The sequence below is a fragment of the Ictidomys tridecemlineatus genome, chromosome 6, assembly GCF_052094955.1.
Source record: "Ictidomys tridecemlineatus isolate mIctTri1 chromosome 6, mIctTri1.hap1, whole genome shotgun sequence".
In the NCBI taxonomy this organism is placed as follows: Eukaryota; Metazoa; Chordata; class Mammalia; order Rodentia; family Sciuridae; genus Ictidomys; species Ictidomys tridecemlineatus.
The window spans coordinates 105,304,229-105,319,755 of record NC_135482.1 but is presented as its reverse complement, the minus strand read 5'-3'; the positions used below and the strand labels follow the sequence as shown (position 1 = coordinate 105,319,755).

The 15,527-nt window shown below is 37.3% G+C and overlaps 1 protein-coding gene across 7 annotated transcripts in view; it reads left to right on the top strand.

Annotated features, from left to right (window-relative positions):
* Positions 1 to 15,527, top strand: part of Kcna6 (potassium voltage-gated channel subfamily A member 6) — a 206,154-nt gene that overhangs the window by 74,947 nt on the left and 115,680 nt on the right. The gene's annotated exons all lie outside the window — the stretch shown is intronic.

Here is a 15,527-nt window from a genome sequence, read left to right as displayed (position 1 = left end):
TTTCCAAAGGGGCATCTAAGAATTTATTAATTCTTAAAAATGAAACAATGAATTCCATTATTATGTATAATCATAATATGTAATAAAAATTAACAATAATTCATTAATTCTAGTTTTTGAACAATACTGAGTAAAGAGATGGTGATCAATTCTAATTCCTATGGTGAGCTAGGTTATGTAACTCAATCTTTCCCCTAGATGCCAGGAAAAACTAGATCACAATTTTAAAACATGTTCATAAAAGCAGATGTGTTGGTGAGATAATAATAAATACTCAGGAAAGAAAAATCTAAGGGAAAGTGAGAAACTGAAAAGTAGAGTCCCTTGTCTTGAAAATTCTTAATCCTAGCAAACAAGGGCGTAGTTTGGGGGTAAACTATGGGGTAATGAGGAAAAAAGTCAAGGTCTTAGTCTCACTCAAAGTGGGAATTCTAATGGGAAACCATCCTTCCATTCAGCCAGGATGTAACATGATGCACCATAAGAATAAGAGGTTTGAGAAATCCAAACCCAGGTAAAGTTGCATCGAAGCTCTAAAAATAAAGGTAAGAGGAATTAAAAATGTCAGGAGTAGAGGATAGGAGAGGGATAGTAGAGGGTCCTATCAGGGATTTGCAGGTATGACTGGCATTGACTAGGAAGTCCAAAGAACGTGAGGCAGTGAACTTTGTTTAGGTGGACCTAGAATGGTAGTATTTCCCAGAGCCTGGAAAAAACTTTCTGGATAAAGATACCCTTCATCCTAGGCCTTGAAAGATCACCCATAAACACCTTGTGTAAGGATAGTAACAGTACACAGTAAAACACAAGTACAAAAAAGAAAACAAGACCATATGAGTGAGAAGTTCCCCAGCACACAGAAGCGATTAATGTTTGAGTAGATGGAAATGCTAATTATCCTGATTGGATCATTATGCATTGTATACATGTATCAAATTGTTGTGGGGTACCCCATAAGGAAGTACAAGTGTGTGCAAAAATATGATACTAGATTTATTTAAACAAAAAAGTTTCTAGAATTGAAAAACATAAAAACTGGAAATGAAGTGAAATGATGGGATTAGTAGCAGAACTGACCCCAAGGAAGGGAAAATTCATGAACCAAAAGATAGATTAAAATAAATGAATCAAAAGGGAACACAATGAGATGAAAGGATGAAAAATACAGAGGAGAAGTAAAAAATTTTTTTAAAAAATATAATTCCAGAAGAAGCAGGGAGAAAATGAGGCACAGAAAATATTTGAAGAAGAAAAAGCCCGAGGGAGGGCATCAGTTCACATATTGAAAAATAAGTTACACAAGATGAATGGACAAAATTAATATCTGGATTCATTGGAGGGAAACTACAGAGAACTGAAGACAGAAAATTTTATGTGCATCAAAAGGAAAAGAGACAAATTACCTACAAAGGAACAATAAGATTAATGTTAGACTTTCCAAAGAACCTAAAAGAGTTCAAATAAAATACTGTAATTCTACAACATTAAAAAATAAGGAGCCAAAATATTCAAATAAAAAGTAAGTTCAATACCAGAGAACCTGCACTAAAGAATATATATACTTCAGGAAAAAGTGCCTTTGGGAAGAAACATTACCTTTAATGGAAAACATAAGGCAGGCAGAAATTTGTGTAATAGGATATATATATATATATATATATATATATATATATATATATATATATAGTAGATTGGATTAACAAATGTAAATGGGTTCTTTGAAAGATATAACAAAATTGAAAAATCTGATGGACAAATGATAAAAAATAAGAGAAGGTGAAAATAAACAATATTTGGAATAAAAAGAGGGATATAACTAACTATAAATGTAGAATTTAAAAATAATAAGACACTATTAGCAAGTTCAATCCAACAATATTGAAAATTTAGACTTCTTAGGAAATATATTGTATGTAAAAACTAATTCAAAAAGGAAACAGATACCTTGATTAATCTTATTACCTTGAAGTGATAATTAAATTAAAAGTTAAAATCTTTTAATAAAGAAATAATCAGTTGGTTTTACTAATTAATACTACTAAAATTTAGTGGAAAAGTCTAATATTTACAAAACTATCCATAGTGTACCCCACAAAAGGCTAGAGGCTCCCTAATTCATTTTATGAAGCTACCATAACTTTGATATCTAACAAGCCAATCTCACTCATGCGTTTCATATATGCATAGTTGTACTTTTATATATCATACAAATACAAAAATTCTAAATAAGATAGCATGACAAAACAAACAAAATTGGGTTTACCTGAAGAATGCAGAGGATGTTTAATAATAAACTAAATTTACCAAATTAAAAGAGGAATTAAGAAAAGAATGCTATGAATTGCCTGGGGCTCCCCCTTATCCTTAATTCATATGTTGAAACTCTGATCCCCCAATGTGATGCAACTGGAGATGTAACCTGTAGGTCCTGAGGGTCGGGCCCTCATGATGGGATTTGTTGGTGTTTGTGTATGTGTGTATGTGTGTGTGTGTGTGTGTGTGTCTCTCTCTCTCTGTCTGTCTGTGTGCGTCACTCCTACAACAGTACCTTCCTTACCATGTGAAGACAGAGTAAGAAGGCAGCTATCTACAAACTGAAACTTTTGGCACCTTGATCTCAGAGGTCCTAGTCTCTAGAGCTTTGAGAAAAAATTGTTAGCTATTCAAGTCATCTCATCTAGGTGGAAAAAGGAATAAATAAAATTCATCTATTCATGATAGTAACTGTTGGGAAACTAGGATTAGAAGGGAGTTTCCTTAACTTTCCTTAAGCTAATATGAATATCTAAATATGTGTATAGATACAGACACAGATGTAGATACTATTCATAAAAAAATGTGTATTCTAAACCAAGATCAGTGCTAATGGAGCAATGTTGAAATCAACCCTAAGTACCATTCAACATGAAATTGTATTTCTCTGCCCTGGCAATTGTTAGAAATTATATATTAAAAAATTGTATCATTTCCACCATAGCATAAAAACATAAGGTAGCTATAAGTAAATTTTTTATTGATTGTTCAAAACATTACAGAGCTCATGATATATCATCTTTCATACATTTGACTCAATTGGGTTTTGAACTCCCATTTCTACCCCAAATACAGATTGCAGAATCACATCTGTTACATACATTTTTACATAATGGCATATTAGTGACTGTTGTATTCTGCTACCTTTCCTATCCCCTACAAGTAAATCTAATAAAGTTATAGAAGACCTTTATGTTGAAAAATGGTAAAAATTTTTATTGAAGGATATTAGCAAAGACCTAAGTGGAGACATTTACTTGTTTTTGAATGAAATGTTCATTAAAATGTCTATTTCCCCAAAATTTATTTTTAGACTCAAATCAAATAATAGCCCCACAGTATTAATTGATTTGATTAAATTTGACAATATACACAAACCAGCAAAAGGCCAAGAAAAGCCAGAATATTCCTGAAAAACAAAAGATATTAAGGTTGAATATGAAGGCATAGTAATTAAATAGGATTGACTGAGGTATAGAAACAGTAAATAGGTAATTCAGAAAAGGCAACCCAGAAACAAACCCATACATGTATTTACCCTTGATGCAAAATAGAAGTTACACAATAGATCAGTGGGAAAATAAGATCTTTTCAATAAGGATTATTTGGATAATTATAATGTCCATATGCATAGAAACCAAACCCCTAGCATAAACAAAATTAATTTCAGTAGTTCAAAGATTCATATATGAAGGTATATAAGTATATATTTCATGCCCATCAGAATGGCAAAATTTAAAAAGTAAGGACAATAGGAAGTGGTAAGTTTGTGGGGCAGCTACCAATTCTATACACTGCTGGTGGGAGTGTATAGAGTAACTCAACTACTTTGGGAAAATTATTTGGTATTATCTTATAAAACTATAAAAACTTTAAAAGACAATGTAAGATAACTTTTTGCATAGGGTAGGCAAAGACTCCTAGATAATTCATAAGAAATTCAATTTGTAATGGAAAATATTCAATAAGAGTTTCTGTTCATAAAAGTATAGTATAGAGAAAGAGAAATTAAACCACAAGCTGGAAGAAGAATTTATAGCACCATAATTGACAGAGGATTAATATCCAGCATATATAAGAACTCTTACAAATTAATATATATGGGAAAAAATCTAAATAAAAATGGAGAAAAGTAAGTATTCACCAAGAGAATGGTTATCATGAAAAATTTTCAATTTAATTAATGGTCAGAAACAAAAATTAAAATACAATAAGATATCCCAGCTCATATCTGTTAGGATGATTAAAATAAGAAAAAATTAAACAAACCTGTAAAATTACACATATTGTCAAGAATGTGGAGGAATTAGAACTCTTGTGCACTATATGTGGGAATGGAAAATTACGTACAGCTCAATTAGAATGGGATCCTAATTGGAATGGGTTGTACTCCATATATGTATAATATATCAAAATATACCCCACTGTCCTGTGTATCTAAAAGACAACAAATAAAAAGAGAAAATGGTACAGCTGCTCTGCAAAACAGTCTGATTGTTTCTCACAAAATTAAAAACAGAATTTACCCTAAGACCTAGTAATTCTATTTCTAGGTATACACCCGAAAGAATTGAAAATAGGGTCCTGAAAAGATAGCTGCATATCTTTGTTTATAGCAGCATTTTTCACAATATCAAAAAAATGGAAGCAAGTAAGGTATCCATCAACAGATAAGAAAAAAGGTATTACCTACAAACAATGGAATATTATTTAACCTATAAAAAGGAACAACATTCTGACACACACTGATAGGTATGAAAGTTCTACAACTACTTTGGGAAATTTATTTGGTATTATCTTATAAAATTAAAGACCGATATACTAGATACCCTGTATTTTCCCTGGGCCTCCTGCATGCTAGTGCCCAACACCCTGCCACTAAGCCACCTCCCCAGCCCTCTAGGTATAGAGCTTAAACTGATTTTTACACACATACACTTCTAATACTGTTTATAATCGCAGCACAAGCAGACCAACCAAAAATAACCTATTTATGTGTCTACAGTGGAATGGGTAAATCCATGGTTATGCATTGGCAAAAGGAAATATTACACAGCTATGAAGCAAGCCTGAATGCTAGGCCCATCATATTGACTAAGAAAAAAGCAAGTGACAAAACAACACATATATTATGTTGAGGAGAGTCTGTTAAATATGTTCAAAAGTTTACAAAATTATATTATGATATGTAAGGATATAAAACAAATGTTGTAAAGCTATAAGGAAAAACAAAGGAATGAAGTAAGAAACCCAGAGTTTGGGAGAGCGTTTACCTCGGCACAGGGGCAGGAAAGGGCTGAGACACAGAGGCCACTGTGGATTTCAAAGGTGTGGGGGATGTTTAATTTATTAAGCCTGAAAGTAAAAAGGTAGTGGTGATGTGTTATTGATGAAGCCTGAAGTTAAGTATGTGATTGTTTACTGAATTTTGAGTGTCTTAAATCTCTTTGAGAAATATTAATTTGTATCTTTTCAAATATTCACCAATTTTTTTTTAACACCAGCCCACAGGTATGTTGGAAAATGTGTCAAGAGATAACCAATTAGAAACCCAAGTGCCTTAACCCACATCTGTGTGTATATAGAGAAAACATAGAATTTGTTAGATTGGATCTGGATTGTTCCCCAAAGGCTCATGAATTGAAGGCTTTTCCCCCAGTTTCAAGGTGGACTTATGGATACGTGACTGGATCACAAGGGCTCTGATTGATCCACTGATGAGTTCCAAGCTGGATGGACTATTGGGAAGTGAAACTGTGGGAGGTGGGACCTAGTTGAAGGGAGTGGATCGTTGGGGGTATGCTTGGGGACTGTATTTTGTTCCTAGCCCCTTACCCTCTCTCTCTGCTTCCTGGCTGCCATAAGGAGAGTCTCTTGACTCCACCATACCCTTCCACCCTTCCACCATGATTTCTTGCCTTAACTCAGGCCTAAAACAATGAAGCTGGCCAACTATAGACTAAAATCTCTGAAACTATGAACCAAAAATCTTTCCTCCTTTAAGTTGTTTTTCTCAGGTATTTTGTCACAGAAACGAAAAACTGACTATCACATTTTTATAAAAGGACAGAAAGTTTCCCAAAAGGGTTCACTAAAAAGGGAATTTAAAAATACAAGGGAGAGGAGGTGGTAATCCATAATGAGATTTCTTAAGATGGTGGGAGGGTTCAGGGTCCAAAGCTCAGATAGAGGGATTGGCCTTAGAAAAGAAAAAGCACAGATAGCTGGGGTCAACTGTTTTCTGAATATCGGTAAAGTGTGGGGACTTATCACCAGTATGTTCTGTTTTGGTTTTCTCTGTTAAATAAAAGGCAGGGGTGTCTTCTGATAATGAGGGATTCGCTATAAGGTCATTTCAGCAATGATTAAAAGTTTGGGAGCTAAAAAAGGTCAGGAGAGACAGAAGGCTTGAGAATAGCCATACAACCTGAGAGCTCTAAGTCAAGGTCAGTCTTAACTTCCTGGTCTCCAAGATACTTTGACATCTGAGATTTAGAGAGTACCCTGGGCTGGAGGATAATTAAGTGTTGGCATCAGTCAGATGTTGAAGAGTGGACCTTTGGAAACTTGATCATAGTTGAATGGGTCATTGCTTTGGTTGGGGAAGTGGCTGGACATTGCTCTCAAAGCAAAGGCAGGATAAATGCTTAACAGTACAGAAGGAAAAAGCACATATGGCTCAATAAGTTAATTACTGAAATAGATGAGTTGCATAATCTATCAAGCTGCCAAGAGAAAACATTCCTTCCTAAGAACAATAGGTAAGAGTGTTCCCAACAGGATTTTGGAGAGATGCAGAGCTATTTGGGAGCCACAGTGTATTCAATTATTTGCAAAATTCTTGTGCCTAATACATAAGCTCCTTTTCAGTAGTTTTGAAGATGGAAATTCTTTGTAGAAGCAAAAATATTTAATTCTGTTGTGCTGCAGTCTATAAAATATTTACAATGTTATTCTACATAAACACATTGCTTACATCCAGTTGCATTTATCTCTGATGCACTTTAAATAAGATTTGGACTCTTGACAATGTCATCCAAGCCAACAGTTAGGAGAAGCACAGAATCATTGCCACTCACAAAGCCCTAAAATGTCAAGCCATCCATCCTGCTATCTTTGGGTGAGCAGGAACCCCAAATATCCCAATCAACAAGGCATGTCTCCTTAAACTGAAAACCCCAGGAAGGAAGAATGGTCAATCTTTCCTAATTTTCACATAACCCCCCCCTCTAAATCAGAAAGTTCTGAGTGACCCACTGTGTTCCCGCTGTATTTTGTGTGTTGGTTAGAATGCAGTGTTTAAAGAAAAAAATCCCAAAGTCGCTGACAATGAACTCCAAGTTAGAAATGTACCTGAGTGGAGTAGCAGCAGCTGAAGGCTGTCTGGTGTTAAGAGAAATCAAGGAAGGTGTGAGTCAGGGTCTGTTTGCTACCTGGCTCTACCACTGCTGATGAGCAAAGGGCATATCAGTCCTTCTTGCCACGTGTCCTTATGGTTTTAGGATAATGAGTGCTTGCTTCCTCCACCTCCGGGAGTTTATATGAGGTTAAACACTTATGCCTAACAAAGATCTTCGGAAAGCATAAAATATGATACAAAGATGAAGATTTCAAACATTTCATTGTCACGTGCTGAATGACAAATGACAAAAGGGATCTACCTTCTTTGATTGTAAATTATCACTGAAAACTGGATGCAATTTGGCTCTGACATTTCTTCTGAGGCTCAAAGTCATTGGTGTGGCATGGACACGGCTTGGCTGTTCAAGCGTGGATTGCCCACTGCTTGGGGCTTTCGCAGTTCCTTCTGTGGTCTTGCCTCTCCCTCCTGCCTGAGTCTGTCATCTCACTGCTCATTAGCAACTCCACTTGAGCATGCCTCCACCAGACTGACCTGTCCATCGTCTCCTGAAAGGTCCTTGGGCTGCCATGGTGGCATCTTTGCTCTCCCCTCCCCTCCCTCATCAACAGCATGATTCTCTTCCCCTTAGCAGAGCTTTGGAAGATCACCACGTCTGCAAAGCTGCCCCAGCAGCCCACTCAGTGTGCACCACCTGTCCCTTGTCCCAAGTGCTTACTCGGTCACATGAGGTCACCTGAATTTGTACCACTCACTTCCTGCCTTTTACATTCAGAAAAGTCTTGTCTCCTCAACAAAGAAGATTATAAATTTATTGAGGGTATAGGCAGTGCTTCTTTTCTTGCCTTATCAATAGCAAAAAGACATGTGCCTTGTAAATATTGCAAAGAGTAAGTTGATATGACAAAAGGTCGGAAAATGCAAGATATTGAGAATAGTCCCCTCACCCTTCTCCCTCTCTCATAAGATGTGAAAAAAAAGAAGAAACAAGATTGGTTTGGAAACTATGAATTGAAGTCTACTTAACTTTTCTATGAAATCCCTCTCTTTAATTATGTTAGGTAAATAAGCACTGTATTTATTTGTGAACTAATGTATCACGTAAGTAAACTGTATGTCATATAATCAGGCAAAGAGGTAAGACTGGCATTTTAGAAGGTTTCATTAGTCTGAAGCAAGAGCAATAGTATTATGCTCCTAAATGATTAGGATTTTAAAAAATGATAAATGACTCACTAAAACACACACATGCACGTGCGCGCGCGCACACACACACACACACACACACACACACACACACACACACACTCACTGTAACCACTCTGGAAACCATTAAAATTGCCTCTATGCTTTGCCTACTAACCTGCTAGCAAAAGCTACCTGTTAGTGAGGTCAAGTCCCTGGAAATGTAGTGCTTTAATATTTTTGAGTATTTGTCACATGACAGTGTCACCTTGGTGATGACTGATGTTATAAACAGAAAAGCAATGGTTTAGGCCACTGCGCTGGGTGTCTGAGAATGACCAGAGTGATGAATTATGGTGCTTAAGAGCTATATTTAAGGGTCTGTGTTTTTATTAATGTTCTCATCCAGGGATGCATATCTCAGTTGTGCATGAGAGATAATGGCATGCATGCGATATATGTGTATGCATATGATGGTTCTATCTTCTTATATTTTCTTTTCAAAAATTTGTTTTGGTTAGTTATGTTGGGAAGAATTTGTGAGGTTTAAAAAGTACAACTCAAAAATTAAATAAATTTTAGAGGGAAATAAGGGCAGATATACACATATACATGCAGAGAAATAAACACCATGGTGTCCTATTTGGTTGCTGAATGTAGGCTTCAGATGTGGCTCTATGTTTACCGGAGGGCAACCAGGCAAGTGCAATTGGCTTCAAGAATCATGAGATGAAAACAGCTAATTCTTCAAAGGTACCTTTGCTTTCTCTGCCACTGAGAATGTCTTCCAGGGATCTCCATAAAAGAAGTCATTGTGTGACATGGTGAATGATGTTTTCCATGAAGCCCTGACGACAGTTACATCATGAGTGAAAAGGGCTTTTATTCTTTGGATGTTCCTCATTGCAGGCTAAAAACATAAAAACAATTCTATGAGGCATCCAAACTGTGCTCCCCTTGCATGAGCTCACTCATGGCCTGGAGTGACCCAGGGGTAGCTTCTCAAAAGCAGCATTGTCTGATACAGTTTTCTAGGATGTGGAGGTGTCCTGTTTGCACTGTCTGGAATGGTCAATACTAGTTGCACAGGGCTGTCACACACTTGCTGTGAGGCCAGGGCCTGAGGAGCACAAGCCCAACTCTTGCTGTGATCCATTTAAATGTAAACAGCCTTACGTGGCTAATGGCTATCGTGTTGGACGGTGTAAGTTATGTCTTTCCAAAAATCTTTTATGAGTAGCATTTCTTGTGATGGAGATTTGGTAAGTTACTGGGCTGAATACTTAAAGCAGGCTCCAATTTTACTTCTGAAGACATTTCTGAGTCTGCTACAATATGGAGAAAATCAGGCAATAGAGGTCTTTTAGGCAGATGAACTCTTACTAAAAAATCATTTTGAGATGTAAACACTCCTAGCATGTGTATTTTTGGTTAGAAATTGTCTCAGTCCATTTCCTGTTGCTATAACAGATTACCATATATTTGGTAATTCATACAAAAAAAGTTTATTTGGCTCAAGGTACTACAGCTGAGAAATCCAGGAGCTGGGCACTGGCAACTGGTGAGGGCCTTCATACTGCATCATATAATATGGACGAAGGGCAAGGAAGCAAGCAACCCAGAAAGAGAAATATCAGCCAAACTGGAGAATTGAACCCCGGGTCTTACACATGCAAAGCCCTCACTCTACCACTGAGCTACATCTCCACCTCCCAATTCATCTTTTTATCAGGAACCTACTCCTGCAATAACTAATCTACTCACTACATAGTGACATTAACTTATTCACAAGAGCAGAGCCCTCATGACCTATCTATCCATCTCTTAGTACTGTACCATGGCAGTTATCTTCGACATGAGGTTTTTTTTGGGGGGGGGCATTCAAACTATGTAAAAATATGATCTATGTTCAGCTCTATTTTATACTTATGACCATGTACATCACTTTAACAACTATTTTCACAATTTTTTACCTAATACTATCAACTTCTTTTTCTGCTTAACACTTGAGATGCTAAATTGTTTTTTTGGAGAAACACACAAATGAATCCTGGTTTTTTTTTTTTGTTTTGTTTTGTTTTGCTTTTTCCTTTTTATCTCAACTGGGTCTTTGATGCTTTCTTGTGATCATTCCATATCTTCCCTTTTCATTTCTACATCTCATGTCTGGTAGAGTGGGGGCCTTTTCCAAAATAACACAGTTTGCTTATTACTATGAGAATTGATTGATATTAGCTAGGGAGAAGCTACCTTTTCTTGCAAGGACCTTTACTGAGGGCCCTACCATTCGTTGAGCTACTACTAGATGTATAAACGTGAGTCCCTGTAGGCTTAGCACAAGAGATGGAAATTTCTCTCCACTCTACCCCTGGGAAGAAAAGGATGACTCTGGGATCCTGAGAGGGAGGCAATGGATTAGAAAGTGGGTGGACAAGAGAGAAAAGACTTCTGGGCTTCCATCTGGGGTGGAGTCAGAGTGCACTGGAGGTCATCTCATGGACAAAAGTTGAACAGATTTTCCAGCCTTTGGATTCTGACACTGAGTAAGACTGAGTCTGCAGTAAAGGAGCAGGAATCTTCCAGTTGGGGTGGGGACAGCATCAAGGTTCTGTAGGCTTTCCCAATCCATCCTCTCTTCTGTGCTTCTTAGGGACTAGCTTCCACCTTCTATGGTGCCTGTTCATGTGATTGGCAATAGTTAACATCTACTTCTCTGAGAAACTGGAAACCTTTAGGGTCCTCTCCATCAGTTTCCTGAATTTACTTTTCCATTACAGATGCAGTCGTACACTTCTTCCATCCTTCCTTTCCCTTCTATCACAAGGAAATGGTCCCAGACTCTTCTTTAAGATTATTCTAGTTGTACCCTGGATCCCTCTACTCCTTATTCCCAGAGATCTTTCTATATTAATTATCTCATTTATTTTCTCTGTTTTGTTTGAACTTGATCTTTCTCATATTTTCTTCACTTACCGTCTTTAGCAATTTAAACATACTCAAATTGTTCCCACATTTTTTTAAAAAAAAAGAAAAAAAAAAGAAAAAGAAAAAAGCCCTCCATCCAATGGACTCCTTAACTATTATCTTCCCTTCTCTTTCCTGCCCTGTAGTTCCAAGTTTCTTTAAAGAATGGCAACTTGCCCTAACATCACTTGCTTACTCCATGAATTCTGCAATCTGGCATCTGTTCCTACTACTTCATTGAAAGTGCCGTTTCCATGCAAGATAACGAAGGACCAGTTGGTAACTACATCTCACTACATTTCTTATCTTAACTGATTTTCTGAAGTGCTTTCTCCTCTTTCTGCATGTCTCTCTGGGATGCCAAAGCCAGAGACCTGGGAGCCATTTTTTACTCTATCACCCAGTATTCTACACACTTGTCAATCATCTCCCTAGCATCCGTCTTCTCTTGTTCTCCTTTCCTCCTCTTGTCTTGATACTAGGGATGGAATCCAGGGGTGCTCTTCCACTGCGTTACACCTTGAGTCTTTTTTACTTTTTATTTTGAGATAAGGTCTTACTAAATTGCTCAGGGCCTTGCTCAACTGATAAGGGTGGCCTCAAACTTGTGATCCTCCTGCTTTAAGCCTCCCGAGTCATTGGGATGACAGGCATGTGCCACCATGTCTGGCTTCTTTTATCCTTTTCAACAGTACTCTGAAATTTTTGATCGGAAGTTGCTGGAAGACATTTTGGGGGCACACACAACAGGGGCCTGCTTGAGAGTAGAGTCTGCCCTGAGGATTAGAAGAATGGAGAAACAGAGAAGGATAAAAATTTAACTGGATCAAACCTTCCTGAAGCTTCAGACCTGTTGAAAAGTGCTCAATTTTCTTAGCCAGGAAATATCTTTTTTTTTTTTTCCTGTCTAAATCATTTTGGGTCACATATTTCACAAGAAAGAGTTCTGACACAATCTCCACATCAAAATGATTTCTCCAAATATCATCTATACTGTGCACGTCTGTTTAAACGTTTTAATGAGAAGTTCTTTAATGAGGTCTAGTGAGCGAGCTGCACTCTAACTTAGCCACCAGGAAAGTTATTGAACCGTATACCATTTCCACGGTAAGCAATCTTCATGGCTGATTGACTCAGTGGCTCAATTACGTCCCCAGATTCCAGATTCTTTTATCCTCCTCTTCTGCTATGACATCGTCAATGCTGGCTTCATCATTGGGGCTGTTAACAGGACGGTTCTAGCCATGACTCATTCAGACATGACATCTAGAGAATGAACAGAAAGCAGTCTTTCTATGGGTTCCTCTTATCACGGAGGAAACCTCTTTCTGAGGACCTCCAGCAGACTCCCCCTCACACCTCCTGGGCTAGACTTCTGCCACAGGCCAATTCCTAAAGAAGACACCTGGAGCAGTGGGGATGTCTTCTGGTGTGTGGTTTTGTGGAAGGGAGTTCTGCTGGGGAGACCGGGAAGTTCAGGAGGAAGCCAAGAGGGCCTCCGCAGTCACTCACAAGGGGCTTCTCCGCTGGCTCCTGCCAACTTCTCTGGTCTCTTCTTTTGGCCTTCATCTCCTGGCCTTGACTCTCCAGCTCTATTCAGTTCTGGGTTTTTGAGCATGCTCAGCACTCACCTGCACATTAGAGCCTTAGAGTCTGCTGCTGCCTTTATTCTGTAAGGCACTCCCACTTCCATACCTTCTACTTTATATTGCTTATTATTTTGTTACTTCTCCTGAGAATTCTTCCCTTGCTCCCAAGGCTTGGTTAGGGGCCAATTTTCCTAATACACTTTTAACCTGTTCCGTTAATGTGTTTGTCTATTACATTGTAAATTGCCTCTTAACTTCTGTACAACTAGAATTCAGGGATTCTTTCTTGGTCTCTGATGTATTGTACCATGATTGAGTTATCATAGGTGCACAATAATTGCTTTTTGTAAATTTCTGAATGCCATCTCCCTTCAAGCCCTGAGCCTGCCCAAATGGTTCTAGTATGGCAGAATATCCTTCCAGTCCTTCATACTGATCTACTCTTCCTTTCAAGAACAACTCAGAGCAGTTTTTTAAAGAAACCTTTGCAGGTTAAGTCCTTGAAAATTATGGAGGTTTCTAAACTTCTTCTGTAAGCTCAATCTAATTAAATATTGACTTTTTAATGAGGTATTTTCTGATAAAACCAGACACCTATGTAACCATCACAATCAAGATGTAGGACCCTACAAGTCCTTTTATGCCCCTGTGCAGTCAATCCCCTCATCCCTGGAACCAGGGATGAAACGACAGACCAGTGTTTGCTTGTTCTAGAATTTCATATGAATGGAATCACACAGTCTATGTTCTATTGTGACATATCTATTTAAATTGACCATTTTTAATTTGTTTTTTGTCTCCTTATTCTTGAATTATAAGGGTGATATCAATACTTCACTGCCTTGATTATTGTAGCTTTAAAGAAAGACTTAAAATGAGGTAATATAAATCCTACATCTAAGTTTTTATGACTTCTTTTAGCTTTTCTAAGTTCTTTGTATTTTCATATATATGTTTTAGAATCAGCATGATAACTTTTTAAACTTTTTTAGTTGTAGATGGGCACAATATCTTAATTTTTATTTATTTATTTTTATGTGGTGCTGAGAATCAAACCCAGGGCCTCACACATGCCAGGCAAGTGCTCTACCACTGAGCCACAATGTCAGCCCCCTCCTAATATTTTGATTGTGGTTAAGTTGAATATTTGTTAGTTGGGGAGAACTGATATCACAACAATCTCTTCCAATCCATGATCATAGTATATCTTTCAATTTAATTAGATTTTCTTTCATTTCTCTCTCTCATATATATATATATATATATATTAATCAAATATATATATATATATATATATATATATATATATATATATATATATATATATTTGGGGTGGGTACTGGGGCTGAACTCGGGGGCACTTGACCACTGAGCCATATCCCAAGCCCCATTTTGTATTTTATTTAGAGACAGGGTCTCATTGAGTTGCTTAGTGCTTCGCCATTGCTGAGGCTGGCTTTGAACTAATGATTCTTCTGTCTCAGCCACCTGAGCCACAGTCTCAGCAATATTTTACAATTTTCCATGTACCAGTTTGCATGTAATATATTTTCTTACATTAATCTAAGTTTCAAGTTTTTTGATGTTATTGTAAATGGTAGAGATGCTACTGTTTTTTTATATATTCACCTTGTATCTTTTAGTCTTGTTAAATTCACTTATTACTCATATAGCATTCTTGTAGATTCCTTAGGATTTTCTATGTACACAATCATGCTTGTCTGTGATAAGGACACTTTTCCTTCTTCCTTTCCAATCCACATGCCTTTTATTTCTTTACTGCATTGGTGAGGACCTTTGATGCAGTGTTGAATAGAGGCAACGGGAGTACATCCTGATCCTAGGAGGAAACATTTAGCCTTTTTACTATTAAGTATAATGTTTGCTGTACATTATTTGTGTAGATGTCATTCATCAGGTTGAGGAAGTTCCTTCTATTTCTAGTGTGATGAATGTTTTGTTTTAATCATGAATGCATGTTGAATTTTCTCAAAGAGCTTTTCTGAATCTCCTGAGAATTTCCTGTGATTCTTTCAATTCAGTGAATTGCACTAATTTTTAAATATTAAATAACTTGGCCTCATAGAGTTTTATCCTACCCATGTGTGGTTTATTATTCAGTAACAGACTCAATGGGAGAACTTTGTGGATTTCTTTTGCTTTTTCTCTGTGTGGGCCCTTCCTCTCTAGCACTTTGCCTACGACTTTCAGCTGCCTCAGCCTCACCAGACTCTAACCCCTGGCTCATGAAACTGTCAGACTCTGCTTGGGTTCCACTTCTGGAAAGTACCTCTAGGCAGAAAGCCAGGTCAATCACACACATCTCATTTGTTTCCCACTTCTAAAAGATCAGCATTCTGACTTGCCTACCTGCGTGTTGTCCAGTGTTGCCATGT